A 16,770-nucleotide genomic window follows, 5' to 3' on the forward strand; every position below is an offset into this window, starting at 1 on the left:
AAAGATAACCTGTCACACACACACTAAAGCGAAAGATAACCTGTCACACACACACTAAAGCGAAAGATAACCTGTCACACACACACTAAAGCGAAAGATAACCTGTCACACACACACTAAAGCGAAAGATAACCTGTCACACACACACTAAAGCGAGAGATAACCTGTCACACACACACTAAAGCGAGAGATAACCTGTCACACACACACTAAAGCGAGAGATAACCTGTCACACACACCAATCACATATAACTCAACTCATACTTTGTATATACTCTCTCTGGTAGAGCTTTGCTTTGCTTTGTCTTGTTTAACATGTCTGCTTTTGTTTAGCTCTAACAGATCAGCCTTAGCTCATGACACTCAGCCTATACGTTCCTGTATAACTGCTTATGTTGACAAGATCGCACCTGTCATGTAGCACCTACTGTTAACCTGTTTAAATTGCGTTCCCATTTACCGACTCACAAAAACATAAAAATGAGGCAATACCATTAAGGAAATGTAATTCATACTGTTTTCGCTGTACTAATCCACTTTGATGATTACCCACGCATTTCCCCTTTTCTATTCTGTATCCCTCACAAATGCCTCAATAAAAGAAAGATTTACAAAAAAAAAAAAAAAAAAAAAAAAAAAAAAAACGATGTAAATCACATTTTTGTTTACTGGCATCACTTATTATAATATTATGCCACTCTGTTCTTGGCAGAGTGGGTGGTACAGAACAACTTCTTGTTACTTTCTTTTTTCTTTACCCAACTCCTTGAGGCTTTGCTATGCTAATTGCATTACTGATATCCTTGAAATTAAGATGCAAGTATACACATTGCCAAGGTTAAAAAATAGATTTAAAAAATCTGTGTTACTTTTTCCTGTGCAGAAGCAAAAAGATCTCTAAAATGTTATATATTAGAAGTGCATTATAAATATATTGCATTAACAATATTCACAAAAAATATATTCACATTTTAGTTTCCTGTAAATCCCCAGGTCTTGCAGCCTCTGCAGTGAGCTTTCGCCAGACCCTGTAAGTTGCTGAATCTTGTTCTCCCATTATTATTCAGGGGGAATACTATATATCAGGGCTCAAAATTTCTACACGTCCACTTGACAATGGCAAGTGACAATTCAGCCCTGGTGTGTAGAATTTCACCTCGTGTTCCATGGCCCATCATGGCTTGCAGTGGTGAGTCATTTTTCGAGTTATCTAGTCACAGAGGACTTGGAATTCTGAGCCCTGCTGTATTTATCACGAAATGTTAAAATGTCATGTATAGTGGACATTTATGGGATTTATTATTTTGAGGTCAGGGATCTATGGAAAGTTTTAAAGGCCAAGACAGACCTGCCATAGTTTTAATAATTTATGCACTTTTTTGAAAGTTTGGCAAAATTATTTCAGTTCATTTGTACTGTCATACAGTTCTTTCACAACATTTGGTAAACATAAATTGATTTAAAAGGATCCGGACAAGAGTTGTCAAATTCAGTTTTTTTTTACAACCTTCTGCTAGGAAATCAATGACTCACATACCTTTTACTATTTTGTGTAAATGTGTCATCAGTAGGTTACCTACTCATTCGCATATTTATATATAAACCTGCATTCTAAATATAGGCATTGATAGTGGAGTGTTGATAATGTCACAGATGTGGGATTCTTTAGCCCCAGATCTCAGATAGCGAAGGGACAGAAGGATATTAGTGTTTGTTTGTTTGTTTTTAATTTACATAAATGCACCCAACATTAAACCAGAGATCACTAGTATAGTGCTCCTCAAAGCCACTAAGAGGGAAGTACTCCCCATGTGACTGTTGGGAGGATATGGCGGGTACCGGAACGTTGCTGCACAACCTCTGTTCATTAGGTAGAATGATGGGATCATATTCATTACCTGGTTGTGCAACAGGTACGGTCATTGATTGCCTGGAAAGCATAAGCAACACTCTGTTCACGGGTAGAGAGAAGGGGATACAATATAGAGATATGTCGTGACATTTCCCCACATCACTTTTGAGGTTGAAGATTTGCATTGGACTCAAGCCCCCAGTATTTCTGGTTCCTAGCAATGCACCTGTACATACATTTAAACCGAATATATATAACTATATTGATAGAAAGATTAGCAGTAACTGGAAAGTAATGGTTAATACTAATCTACTTTACAGATTGCTTTCAGTGCTAGTGATGTGCTACAAAGTAAACAACACTATATCTGAAGCACGTTTATATTCCCTTAAGGCTTGCCAGTCTCATTGGGAGCCATAGGTCATTCAGCAGAGAGCATATCAAGGCAAGAAATATGATTAAACCCTGTGTGAGACATGTTCTGGAGCAAGGTAATTAATTACCATACCTTAAGTTTGTAGGTATAGACAACATTCCACAGTCGAAGCACCAGGGTCCCTTAACAACGCGCAGCAGATTGTATTGGATCCTTGAGCACAGCATCACCATATGGCATTGTTGGAAGAAACACATATCTGTGTTTTCTGCAAATACCATAGAATTGTCAGAATATAAAATTCAAAAATGTAAGTATTTTTGCTTAATTAAAAAAAAATTGTCATGTATTTGTCCCCTTTCTCTTAAGGTCCATTGTTTTTGATTATTATATAGATTATATATGCTAATTTCTCGATTATTTTTTCAAATGTTTTTCCTTTTTGTTGGTGTCTCAATTTCCAGATTTTCTTTCCTTTTTTTTTCTCTGTTTATTCTGATGTTTCTGCCACCATTTTCATATTTTATTCATCATTTAATGTGGCTAGCCTAATGTATTAATGAAAAAAAGAGGTCTAGATGTTAGAAGGTGCCTATCTTTGTGATGATGTGTTAACATGAATCATTCCTGTACTTCAAAAAGATTAGTATTGTTTGAAGCACACAGAGAGCCAAGGTTAGATGCTGGATGGGTAATACATTTTTAGGGAGTAGGCACCACTTACTCTACATCTATTCTTGTGCCACCTTACAGCCTTTGCCTGGTATGCCCTTAGTCATGTCATCACAATGTATATAGTGATACACCTTGGGATACACCTAGTGATAGAAAATCTGCTACTTGTGACAGTTGCCCAGGTTTTTCTTACGCACGTGTGAACATTGTCTATGGCAGTCTTCCATGTGCCACCTCGCCTTCAACTCTCCTGCAGCTCAAATATAGGTAAACAGGAAATGTCACTTCACCAACGATGCCTCTGGAACTCAAACACAAGAGCTATGCACACACATGTGCCGAGTGTATTGAACTGTAAAGGATAAAACTAATTTGAATGCCCTCCCTGGGGTGCCCAGTGAGGGACATAAATATATATTTTTTTAAATATCGAGATTCAAATAAATAAATAAATAAATACAACAAATAGCTAACTTTCCGTTTGCAATTCAGTTGTGAAAACATATCATGACAGTTCGTCTTTAGGAATAGTTTCACACATTCATTCGTACATGCATCCACATTACGGAATACGGAATGATGCCCAAGGGGGAATCCATCAAGACATCTGACACCATGCCGGATCTTCTCAACCACACATGGGGAAATTTTCGGAGCCAGCTATTGCCCAAGATGTCAGTTATCAATAATTTGTTAGTTTAGTACAAAAACATCAAAGCATGCAATACTTCTGTAGAAAAAGATCCCCCGCTGAATATTACATATCATATCATTCTAAATTAAAATACTCAAATAAATATAATGCAAGAGAACCGACTGGTTAAAACTCTCCAGAACTGTTGTGGGGAATCTTTTTTGAAAGTGTAATATCAACACCATACATAATTAATATTAGTAATGTAATTAATTCCCATCTCCACCCCTAAGGGGGCGAGAGATCTTTTCCACACCAATTTTGATGGAACACATTTTTGCAGGTATTTAAATGCCTTTGCGTTTTTTTTTTTTATGTTAGTGGAGTTTTATCAATCCAACAATGTCACATCACCGACAATAATTGGAATTTATTCTCATTGTTTATTATATCATGGGTTTTAATAAAGCTTTGCATTGTTTGCCATCACACAGTCATTCAGGGCATCATAGATAGGACAACAAAATCACCATGGTAGGGCTGGACACTTTTGGTCTTTGTTGGGGCAAATACAAATTAATGGCTTTTTTGTGCACTAAAGATTCAGATTCAACATTATCATTGCAACATGTACAAACAAGGGCAAAAAAACACAGTTGGCTTCTGAAAAGATATGCAGCAGTAATTTAAAATACTATTTTAAAAAATATGTACTTCCAGTGTAAGCTTTATAGTAATACTTGATACCACAATTTCCTGATACTTAAAGGGAAACTCCAGTGCCAGGAAAACAATCAGTTTCCTGGCACTGGAGGGTCCCTCTCCCTCCCACCCCCAATCCCCAGGTAGCTGAAGAGGTGAAAACCCCTTCAGTCACTTACCTGAGGCAGCGACGATGTCCCTCGTCGCTGTCTCCTCCTCCGCGCCGCTCCTCCTACTGATTCTGTCGGCCGGTGGGCGAGACTGATCCCATCCACCAGCCGAGGAGACCTAATGCGCATGCGCGGCAATGCCGCGCATGCGCATTAGTGCTCCCCATAGGAAAGCATTGAAAAAGATTTTCAATGCTTTCCTATGGGGAATTGAGCGACGCTCAATACAGTATCACTTTTATTACTTGGGAATACATGATGTTATATTGTAGCAAAACAGTATTGCGTCAGCATTAGTGTTATTATGTATACACTTCTACAGCTTATATAAGTAGTCACAGATTTTTACTCGCTGTATAGTCTCCACTCACTCCTGCTGTTCATATTATTTTTCTTTTCTATATTTTTATTCTAGATTTATTTATTAAAATTTACTTTTTAAGCCTATAATCTTCTCAGCAAATCATACACAGGTAGAATGGCATTTTTTTTTTTTTTGTTTATTCTCTATGATATAACTTCCAGGAAGACTTCCAAGTTTAATCTCCATTCTCCTTGGAAAGTATCTGCTCTGCTCAGATAATTTGACAGAATGTCTTCAGGACCAAGGATATAGACTGCTTTAAACCGAGAAGGTGAGTCTGAGCAAAGTTCATCAGAGGGCAAAATTCTGTCAAAAGTCGGTTGCCCTTGGTTATTCACATATGACGTCCCTACTATGTTGTCGGTTTTTTATTCACCACCCACAGTTCTCTGAGGCAAGGTAGAAAAGCTATGAGAGCTCTGGAGAAGGCTCTTGGTTCTCTTTTGGAATGTGATTTCCTTTCCTTGGTAGACTATATCCTTTGTCTACACAAATTTCCATAATGTGCATCCTTTCTTACTGACATCAGTGGTAATCATCTGCCAACTTGGATCTTCTAGGGGAAAACCTTTCATCAAATCACTAGTTCACTAGACTTTCTCAAATGGATAAAAAAAAAAAAAGCTGTAATAGCTTTAAAAATTTCAGGATGAGTATCTAACACCATATTCAAAGAGAGCCACAGATCCTCAATTGTATTGAACTATTGCATGATATTCATGGTTTTGTTATAAGAATTGGAGCACTAAGTTTCTCCCAAAATTCAGCTCTTTAACAGACTGAAAAAAGTCCTCCGAAAGTATTCCCCTGTATTTTGCACCATATATTCTTGCTTTTGTTCTCCCAAGATTTCCAGACCCTACTGATGAAAAGCACACCCACAGCATCGTTCTACCACCAAAGTACTTAATTATAGTTCTCTTTGACTCTGTATATATATATATATATATATACATATATATATATATATATATATATATATATATATATATATATAAATATATATGCATAAAAGGGATATATCTATAAGCCGGTATTATATAGAGATAACATTACATACATTACATTGAAAGCTAGGAACACCTCCAGTTGCAGTCACTCAGAGTGAACCAGAGGGACTTCTGAGTTGATGGAGGCATAATATGCCTCCATCCACTCAGATCTGCTGTGCACAAGCATCCTGTGATTCAGTATCTCCTCCCACTGCATGCAGACACTGAACTTTCCTCATAGATATTCATTGATTCAATTCATCTCTATGACAAGATGCTGATTGGCCAGGGCTGTGTTTGAATCATGCTGACTCTGCCCCTGATCTGCCTCCTTGTCAGTCTCAGCCAATCCTATGGGGAAGCACTGTGATTGGATCAGGCTATCGCATGTCAGCAGACTGCTTGTTTTTCCTGAGTCTAAAGCATGCAGATTTACAGCTTCTGGCTTGAATACAATACGATTTTTACTATATTTATGGAGGCATGAGGGGCCCAGCGGGGCTAGATTGTCGTGTTAACACTATAGGGTCAGGAATACATGGAGTTGCACTGGAGACTATAGTATCCCTTTAATATTTTTTTTTATTTATTTATTCTTATTGTTGTAATAAAAAATTAGTGGGAGAGAGAGTTTGTTTTTTTGATTTTTGAAGGTCTTGGTTTAATTAGTTCTGATCTTTCCCTTTTGCCGATATCTTCAATTATAGCGTCTATATTTGATTCATCATATCCTTTCTGTACAAATTTCCTTTTTATATCAATGGCTTATTTCTTAAATGTGGATGTATCTGAACAATTTCTTCTAAGTCTTAGAATTTGGCTCTTAGGTACCCCTTTCAGCCACTAGGGTAGAGAATAATTTGGTGGCTAACTGTTATTTCCCCTGCCGATGTCACTTCCTATGAGACGTTCGGCTGTGGAGATCACGTGATATGCCACTTCCTGTGCGACATAGTCCCGCCCACCATACAGCTGATCACAACTACATTGATAGAAGACCATATAAAAACAGAACTTTTGAAGCTGGATATAATTTACTTTTGAGAAAGCTATGGCGAAACGCGTCAAGTGAGGTTTCTGGACTTTCAATTCCACTGTGGACTGGTATACATTTATAGTTTATTTTGTTGGTACACATTTTTTTATCACTTTTATTGTTTTAATAAAGTACTTTTTTAAGTAAGTATCCAGCCCTTTGTATTTCTGTTTGTATTCTCACCTGGCTCCATGGATATCCATCAAATCCATAGGTGGGGATCATTCCACCCAAGTGCTCCATACCAGAGCAGGTTCACCCTGTGGAAATTGTAAGTAGAATACTTAACCTGTATAATATGTTCATTTTATAATTGGACTAGACCATTGGTTTTCCTATTTCCCTCCACATATATTACTGACTGCTGCTCAAGATATCTGACATTATATCCTTGAACGGGGATTGTTCCGTCCTGGCATGCCATATTAGAGCTAACTGAAGCTCTGGAAAGTGTGAGTGCACTTTTGGCACTACCTTTATATCTACTGCATTTCTTACAGTATTATACTATTGTACATTTCTTTGTTAAAGATACGTCTCACAATTATCCTCCTCTGTTGACTGTATGTATAATTATGTTTAATTACTAAGCGCGGCTCACCATTTGTTTGTATTTGACACTGTTGCACATAGAAGGCTTATCAATAATCTGCAATCTTTAAGTTTGGATTCCAATATTGTTGAATGGGTAAAGCAGTGGCAAAGTGACAGGCAACAGATGGTTGTAGTCAATGGAATATATTCAAAGCAAGGTCTAGTTACCAGTGGGGTACCTCAGGGATCTGTACTTGGACCCATTCTCTTTAATATTTTTATTAGTGATATTGCAGAGGTCTTGATAGTAAGGTATGTATTTTTGCTGATGATACTGCGATATGTAACAGGGTTGATGTTCCAGGAGGGATAAGCCAAATGGCAAAAGATTTAGGTAAACTAGAAAAATGGTCAGAGTTGTGGCAACTGATATTTAATGTGAATAAGTGCAAGATAATGCATCTTGCATGTAAAAACCAAAGGGCAGAGTACAGAATATTTGATAGAGTCCTAACCTCAACATCTGAAAAAAGGGATTTAGGGGTGATTATTTCTGATGACTTAAAGGTAGGCAGACAATGTAATAGAGAAGCAGGAAATGCTAGCAGAATGTTTGGTTGTATAGGGAGAGGTATTAGCAGTAGAAAGAGGGAAGTGCTCATGCCATTGTTCAGAACACTGGTAAGACCTCACTTGGAGTATTGTACGCAGTACTGGAGACCGTATCTTCAGAAGGATATTGATACTTTAGAGAGAGTTAAGAGAAGGGCTACTAAACTGGTTCATGGATTGCAGGATAAAACTTACCAGGAAAGCTTAAAGGATCTTAACATCTATAGCTTGGAGGAAAGACGAGACAGGGGGGATATGATAGAAACATTTAAATACATAAAGGGAAATCAACACAGTAAAGGAGTAGACTATATTTAAAATAAGAAAAACTACCACAACAAGAGGACATAGTCTTAAATTAGAGGGGCAAAGGTTTGAAAATAATATCAGGAAGTATTACTTTACTGAGAGGGTAGTGGATGCAATGGAATAGCCTTCCAGCTGAAGTGGTAGAGGTTAACACAGTAAAGGAGTTTAAGCATGCATGGGATAGGCATAAGGCTATCCTAACTATAAGATAAGGCCAGGGACTAATGAAAGTATTTAGAAAATTGGGCGGACTAGATGGGCCAAATGGTTCTCATCTTCCATCACATTCTATGTTTCTATGTATTTATCTGCTAGAAATGTAGGTTACTAGCATAGTGTTCATGGAGGGCTTATAGTTTTGTTGATTGTATGTATAATTATTTTTAATTACTAAGCACGGCTCACCATTTGTTTGTATTTATCTGCTTGTTATTTACTCCTTGTAGGTGGACTGCTGCTATTTGTGATGAGAACACTATACACATTATTTTTTGTACTTTCTGTAACCTACATTTCTACCCTACCTTTAACTTTTGTGTCACTATACCCCACTCCCTCTAGCATGTAAGCTTATTGAGCAGGGCCCTCAATCCCTCTGTTTCTGTGTCCAACTCGTCTGGTTACAGGTGTAGGCAGTAGTTTGTTTTTGCAGCAGATGTAGCAGTTGAAAATATGGCTTAAAAGTACTGTCTTGGTCTCATTTGACCACAAAGTCATTTCCCATATCTTAGCCAAGTCAGTCTCATGCTTTTAAGCAATAAGTGCTTTCGTATGGCTGGTTTTGAGTAATAGCTGCTCTATTATCACTGTCCGATACAGGCCAGATTTCTGCAGAGCTTTTGAAATTGTTAACTGGTACTCATTTACTCTAGTCTGAGCCACTAATCTCGAATGCTCCTTTAAAAGTGACCAATTGCCTCTTCTTGGCTTATCTCACAAGTCTCCTCCTTGCTTGCTCGCTGATTTTTTTGAAGCTAATGAATCCACAAATTCTAACTAGAATTTCCAAAGACATTGATATTACTTTAAACATAGAAACATAGAATGTGACCGTGAATAAGAACCATTCGGCACATCTAGTCTGCCCAATTTCCTAAATACTTTCATTAGTTCCTGACCTTATCTTAAGTCTTATAGCCTTATGCCTATCCCATAAAGCGGTAACTGATATAATTTGTACCGTTTCTTAACTAATATACTTAAGTACTCTTCCTGTTGTAGAATGATCCTTCTTTCCATTACCATTTTCCAGAGATAAAAGCTTATTACATTATTTATCATAAGTAGAGACAATTTGATGGTCAATTATATTGCCATTACGACTTTGGTTTTTAGCTGTGAAAAGATGGAATGGATCTTCAACTACATATAGATTACTTTTTGGTAGACTGTGAGAGTTGGTCAATGGTCTGCATACTTTCGCAAAGCATTTTATTCGTATTGATTTAACATTTAATCATCTACTATGTTCACTAATCAAACATTAGCTTTTAATTAACATTTTGGCATTCACATTTTTTATGACTTTAACAAATTATAGGTTACATTTCTTGAGTCTTGTCCAAAGCGAGAACATAACCAGTTCCACTAGCGTGTACCAGAACACCCAGGGTGAACAAAGTTTACTAAAAATTAAAGTGTAAGTGCAGCACTTAAAATGAACTTACCCTATGCACAGGCTTAGGTTTATGTACTATCATATATACATGGAAGAAAAAAAGAAAAACTCCAATAGTGCAACACAGGGAACACTAATAAATAGTATATAAGCAATAGATAGATAGACAGATAGATAGATAGACTGTGAGAGATAGATAAATAGATAGATAGATAGATAGACTGTGAGAGATAGATTGAGAGATAGATAGATAGATAGATAGATAGATAGATAGATATATGCTCACAGTGTTTTGAGCCTGAAGGTGGTGGTGTATCACCTAAACATTGGGGTATTGTTTTCTATATCTATGTTAGTGGGTCTTTGGGAGTTCCCACAAAGTGCTACAGCTGCTAAAACACTACATCTAATTATTTAAGTTAAAATAAGTGCCACCATATACACATTCCTTAAAAGTTTAATAAACATTTGCACAATATTCTTCAAGGAGTAGTCTAAAGTTTGTATCTAAATTCATATTTAACTGACGAGGTTAGAAAAAGGGCAATAAATACATTTGCAAAGAGGAACAACTATGGTATGTAAGTAAGCTCAATGTCCCAGATACACGGGGATGGGCTGCCATTATTGGATGGGGCAGGCAAGTAAAAATTTAAGTTGTTTTTGTAGCATTAAACTCGCAGATTATAGTGTGGATGGTCCAAACTGGTCACATGAAGCATGTGATACAAGTGACAAATTGAGGATGCTATGGTCCCAAGGTTTGTAATTAAATATTCCTACAACCTCCATCAGTATCACCCGACTACCACTGACCAAAGTAGGTGAAATGGAAAAGTTCTCTAAGTCAGCTATTCTTCCATGCCAGCTGTTTTGGATTTGACTTTGAAATTCACTTCGAAGTCTCGTCAATTCTCACTTTAGTATATGTTGTCTAGAAGGTTGGCCAGTCTCAAATACTGCAGTCTATCAGGAAATATCCCAGTGGCTTAGTGAAGGCTTGGAGAGTATTTAGAGCATAGGTCATGCACAAACCTAAACAGTGCCAGACCAGAAAAGGCCCTGCACAAGTCCTGCCTTCTGCCTTATCCACCGCTCGTAATTTTAACTTTTGAAATAATGTTTTGAAGCTGCAGTCCACAATCTCCTTGCCAACCCTCACATTGTAGTGGCCTTGGGCAGGCAAATGGCCCATTTTGCCAGCCCTCCAATGAAGATATATGACTAATAAGGGTTATTAGATACTATGGAAAATATACATTTATATGCTCCTGAGATGGCAGTCCCAGACTATACAGCCACAGGAAGGTGAAGAAATCTCAGTATGGAACCCTTCTGTAGGAGCATGTCTCCTTTAATGTAAATTGTCATGTTAAATCTTGTCGTGAGAACTCCTGACTCTAAATACTAGAATGTGTATTACTTGCTACGTTATACATTAAGATAGTCTGACTACTCCATAAAATACTGTGAGGCAAAAATGCAGTGAGGGCAAAACCAAGGGTCAAAAATGCAGTATCTATTTAATATATTCAGTTAAGTCTCAATGAACACAATAAAAAGTGAAATAATAAACACCATTATGGAAAATATTAGGATCACTATGTATAGTTTCAGACCTTCTACTAGATCTCATGAAAAAAATGGAGCTATACAAAATCTGAAGTTTAAGTGGAACCGAGAGACACATTTCTCGGGTTCGCATCCAAATATGGAGAAAACAAATGGAAACCACATACACCAAGGTGCTAAACAATCCAGGGGGGCCCTCTCAGTATCAATTTTGAATGAGGTAAGGACCAGGCAATAAGGTAGGCCTTGTAAGGACAATTTATTTAGGAATGATCCTGCAACATTTTGGCTTCATTAAGAGCCAGAGCCTTGAGAATGGCTGTTTATATAGCTGAAACATTGGTAAATCATTTGTGAATTAATCAACCTTTCAAGGTTTACTGATATGTCTAGTACTTTTTGCATTCTAAATTCCAAAATGTGTATGTCATCTGCATAAAAAATAAAATAAAAAAATAAACATAATAGTTAAGAGATATTATTATGACCACACTAGAACATAGGGAATTAAGTTGCTCATAATGGGAGAAAAAACCTTACCGACCTTACGCAATACTTTGCCTGGAGACATAGTGAAAAATCAGTATGTATGCAAATATATAAACATTAATCAACAGAGAGAAAATTATAAATCGGAACTCCAGTATATAAATGGCAGATTATAAACAGTACCTAGGCTCAGGCATTGTATGAGACAACATACAAAGGGAACAGAAAGCAGCATTTCACTGTAAAAAGACATAGAACAGTACAAAATATGTGTAAAAAACACATCTATGTCATACACAAAGACCTTATTTGTAACTGAAAAAAATAATTCATATCTCCGTCACATTGTGGGTTTTTTGCATAATTTGAAAATAGTTTATACACAAATATATCGCATGATTTTAGGCTGTTTAGCAGTTGAACATTTTTTGAATATTAATGGTCATTTAAAAGAGGAGCAAATTGTTTTAATTTTAGAAAGTATTAAAATAATACTTTTCAACAATTATTTCTGGTTTGATAGAAAATGTTTCTTACATAAATCTTCCAAACAGGAACAGACTAACAGTGAGACTGGAGAGACAAATGTTCCGTTAATTTTAAATTATAATGAAAATTTTGGACAGACTTAACATATCATCAATAATTATTGGTACATTTTAAAAAGTTATCCTTTTTAAAAAAAAAAATCTAATTGGAGAAAGAACACACATAATTTATAGAGGAGCTAAGAACTTAAAGCAATTTTTAACAACTTGTTATATTAAAGATAAAGTTAAAGTTAAAGACCTTTTTGGTCTAGAAAAAGGTTTCTATCCATGTAAATCATGTTCAACTTGCAAAAAGACACTTTTTAAAAAACAGAAAAGCACGGATTTTATTTATTTTTCCACTAGTAAGACTTTTAAGATAAAACAAGTTCTTACTTGCCAATCTTCGAATGTCATATACCGTATTTATCGGCGTATAACACGCACTTTTTCTCCCTGAAAATAGGGAGAAAATCATGGGTGCGTGTTATACGCCGATATCCCACATTTACTTACCTGTCTTGAAGCGTGGGCCGGCTTCACAGCGCGCACCGCGGAACTGGAACTTAAATTTCAGGTTCCGGTTTCCGGCGGGACTGAAAGGAAGTGTGCACACTATTGTGTGCACACTTCCTTTCAGTCCCGCCGGTACTGGAACTTAAATTTCAGGTTACGGTTTCCGGCGGGACTGAAAGGAAGTGTGCACACTATTGTGCGCACACTTCCTTTCAGTCCCGCCGGAAACCGGAACCTGAAATTTAAGTTCCAGTTCCGCGGTGCGCGCTGTGAAGCCGGCCCACGCTTCAAGACAGGTAAGTAAATATGGGACAGAGGGAAAGTGCACTAGGGGACACTATGGGAGGGGGGGGGACACACTATGGGGGGGTGGAGAATAGTATGGGAGGGGGGGAAGAATACTATGGAAAGGGGGGGACACTATGGGAGGGGGTGGAGAATACTATGGGGGGAGAGAAAACTATGGGAGGGGGGGGGGATTACTATGGAAAGGGGGGGGAACACTATGGGATGAGGGGGGGGAATACTATGGGAGGGGTGGAAATTTCCTGGAATTTCCTTCTGGAAATGAGGTGCGTGTTATACGCCGGGGCGTGTTATACGCCGATAAATACGGTACTTCCTCTGGTGCCCATGTGGACTGCAATATATGGGAAAGACGACTAGTGCGTTTAAGAAAAGGATAGCAGAACACATGGGCAACATCCAGAGGGGGTATATGAAACACATTGTTTCAGCTCACTTTGAAGACAAACACAATAGTGATCCCTCCTTATTATCATGCATGGTGGTTTATAAGAGACAGAAACACTGGAGAGGATAATTTTAAACAATTGACAAGAGTTGGAAGTGAATGGATCTTTAATGTAAATGCACTCTTCCCAAGTGGTCTTAATCTAGATTTTGAATTTGCACATTTTCTGTAATGTTTAGATTTTTTTGTAATTTAACTGTTGGACCTTTTAAAGTTATTTTTCCATAATATGGATTTTTAACTCTCTCCATTGTTTCTGCCTATATAATTATATCTCGTATACAGTATATTATGTATTTTTATATGCTGTGTGTGGCGGTACCACTGCCTGGTTGTGAATTGCTGTATGCCATCCCCTGTGTTTTCCTCTATATTTGTGGTTATTCCTATGTTTTACCTGCTTTACCGTTCAGAACGAGTTCTGTTCGCCTCCCGAACGGGGACCACCTCAATATGCCATTTAGAATGTTTGTTTAGAACGTTCACACCTTGTTAGAATGTTCGCACCTAGTTAACGAGGTGTGAAAACCACAAACAGCAAGGGAAGCCTCGGCACGTGCCGACCATAGGTTGTGGCCTGTTCGTTAGATGCCATCCGGGGGAGCCTTCAAAGTAGGATCAGTGCTAAAAATGCCACAACTTTAGGAGTATATAGAAAATAGGCAGCACACCTATACACAGGGGAGTACCCTCTAGACCCCTATAGGTAGTTAGAACAGACAAAAAACAAAAGGAAAGGGTGCGCCTTTAATACAGAAGATTAGATATATAAAATAAATGCATGAAATAGTTACAGAAAAAGTCCAGGATAATAGTCAACAGTAAATAAGGGAAAATCCTGTAGAGCAGCAGTAGTTCGTCTCAGATGTAGGCTTGTATTTTCAGTACGTCATATGGGAAGAAGAACAGAAAAAGAGAAGAGATCCAATGGTACAGTAGGTATATATGGGTATGTATAAAATAAAAAGGTGTGTAAAAATTACTCACAATTTCCAGAGCTAAAATCCAGCTCTGGTATGAAGTGCGTGAAGTGGAATGATCCCCACTCAAGGATATATGGAGTAACAGCTCAGTAGTCCAACGATGGTTCCAGCAGAGAATAAAAAAAATATATATATAGTGCTCACTGCTATAACTGGAGTATAGATAAAAGAAAATAAAATATACTCACAATATATTGAGCAGGTTTATACTGCTCGGTGTATAACGTTTGGGTGGTATAATCCCCACCTAAGGATTCTTTTGGTGTTTTGTTAGGATGATGAAATCCAGAAAAAAAGTCAGGCTTTAGAATAAAATAAAATAAAAGTAAAAAAGGAAAGTGGCAACCAAAATATTTAGGGCCAAAATTCCTTTATTATAACAATATAAAATGTATAAAACAATCTCTAAACGCATTTCGCCTACAATAGGCTTCTTCAAGTAGAGTATAGTGAAAACATTAACCCGACTTACAATGCTTTATATAGCATGCCTTAAATGCATTAAAATTCAAAATTCCCGCCAAAATGACGTCATTATAACTTACATTTTTAGAATATATATCAAAATGGTATAACATTAATATAAATCACATATATACATATATATAAGAATAAATATGAATGTTACTTTTAAAAACGAAGTGCTGGTTTACTTAAAATCGATATAGAAAAAAATCATGTGACGCGCGGCTAAAAACACTTCCGCGTCACGTGGTTTTGTTGAAACGCATGCGTCACACGTTCGTGGAACGCATGCGGAAAAGGGCCGGCTGGGCGGGACATAACCAACGCCGCGTCACCAAAGGGGAGGAGCCCCATGGTGAACGCGGACGAAGGGGGTATTTGCATGCTGTCTGCTCGAATAGACGAGCAGGCAGCATGCTTACGATATACACAGATGGGCCATGAGATCGAAGCCCAAAAGGGGAAAGGAAACCCACCATTCAATAAAAGTAAAAGAGAGCCCATTGTACAGTTGAACAAAAATTAGGTGGCCAGACTTCATATTTTTAAAGAAGACTGGATTACACAATTTAAAAACTCAATATATGTATATGTGTTTATACTTAAAATACAATGTATACAATTGTTGTGATACAGTTTACAATGAGTACATAAGAACTTAATGTGAAAAAAATAAAAATAGAAAAATTAAAATAAACATGAAATTAAAACCAGAGATAAAATAAGATAAAAAATATAAAAACAAGCAGAAATGTCTGGAAAAAGGGACTTATAGGAAATAAATAGAGTACAGAGTGAGTAGGTAGTTACAAATTAAACTCACAAATAAAGAGCCAACTATAGGACTGGCTCGGGTCACATTTGCTGTGGTGTATGTAAGGGAACACCTTCCTTCTTTATATTTCTTTCTTGATGACTCAAAGAGATAAAACACATAGAGAAGGATATCTTCCTAGTGAAGCATGTATTGGTAAAAGGTCAAGCATATAATAATAAGTAGGTATATTGCTCACCTGATCCACAGCCTATTGAACCTGGCTCTGGGAAAAAACGCTTGTTACCCACTAAGGGGTGTAAACCTTCTTTAGAGATGGATGGAGGCAGCAGCAGGGTATATTGAAAAGATCCAGATGATATTATTTTTTTTTAAACAGATATATATAAAATAACAGTGAATAATTGTAAAAACAATAATAAAAAGTCCTTGCACTTGCCGACCTCTTCGAGACGCGTTTTGCCCCTTCCGCAGGCTTTTTCAATCGAAGTAGTCTATCCATGTATCCTGTTTGCCTTTATATCCCCAGGTGTTACCTCATTCGTCCGTTTGAAATCTTGTTGTCCTATCCAATTCATCGTATTTGATGATCTTTAGTAGCCAGCTGATCGTAATTGTCCGTATACCGGAAGTGACGTCGCAGTCCTTCCGTTACTTCCAGATTCCGTATCGCCATATTGTTTACTGGCGATTCTATGCTGGATTGGTGGAGTCCTATGTCCATATTTAAGGGCATGGTAGCGCATTAGAGATGAATAGTCCTTGAATATATGGAGATATAATGGCATAGACAATAAGACAATAAAATTAAA

The sequence above is a fragment of the Pelobates fuscus genome, chromosome 10 (assembly GCF_036172605.1).
Source record: "Pelobates fuscus isolate aPelFus1 chromosome 10, aPelFus1.pri, whole genome shotgun sequence".
Classification (NCBI taxonomy): domain Eukaryota; kingdom Metazoa; phylum Chordata; class Amphibia; order Anura; family Pelobatidae; genus Pelobates; species Pelobates fuscus.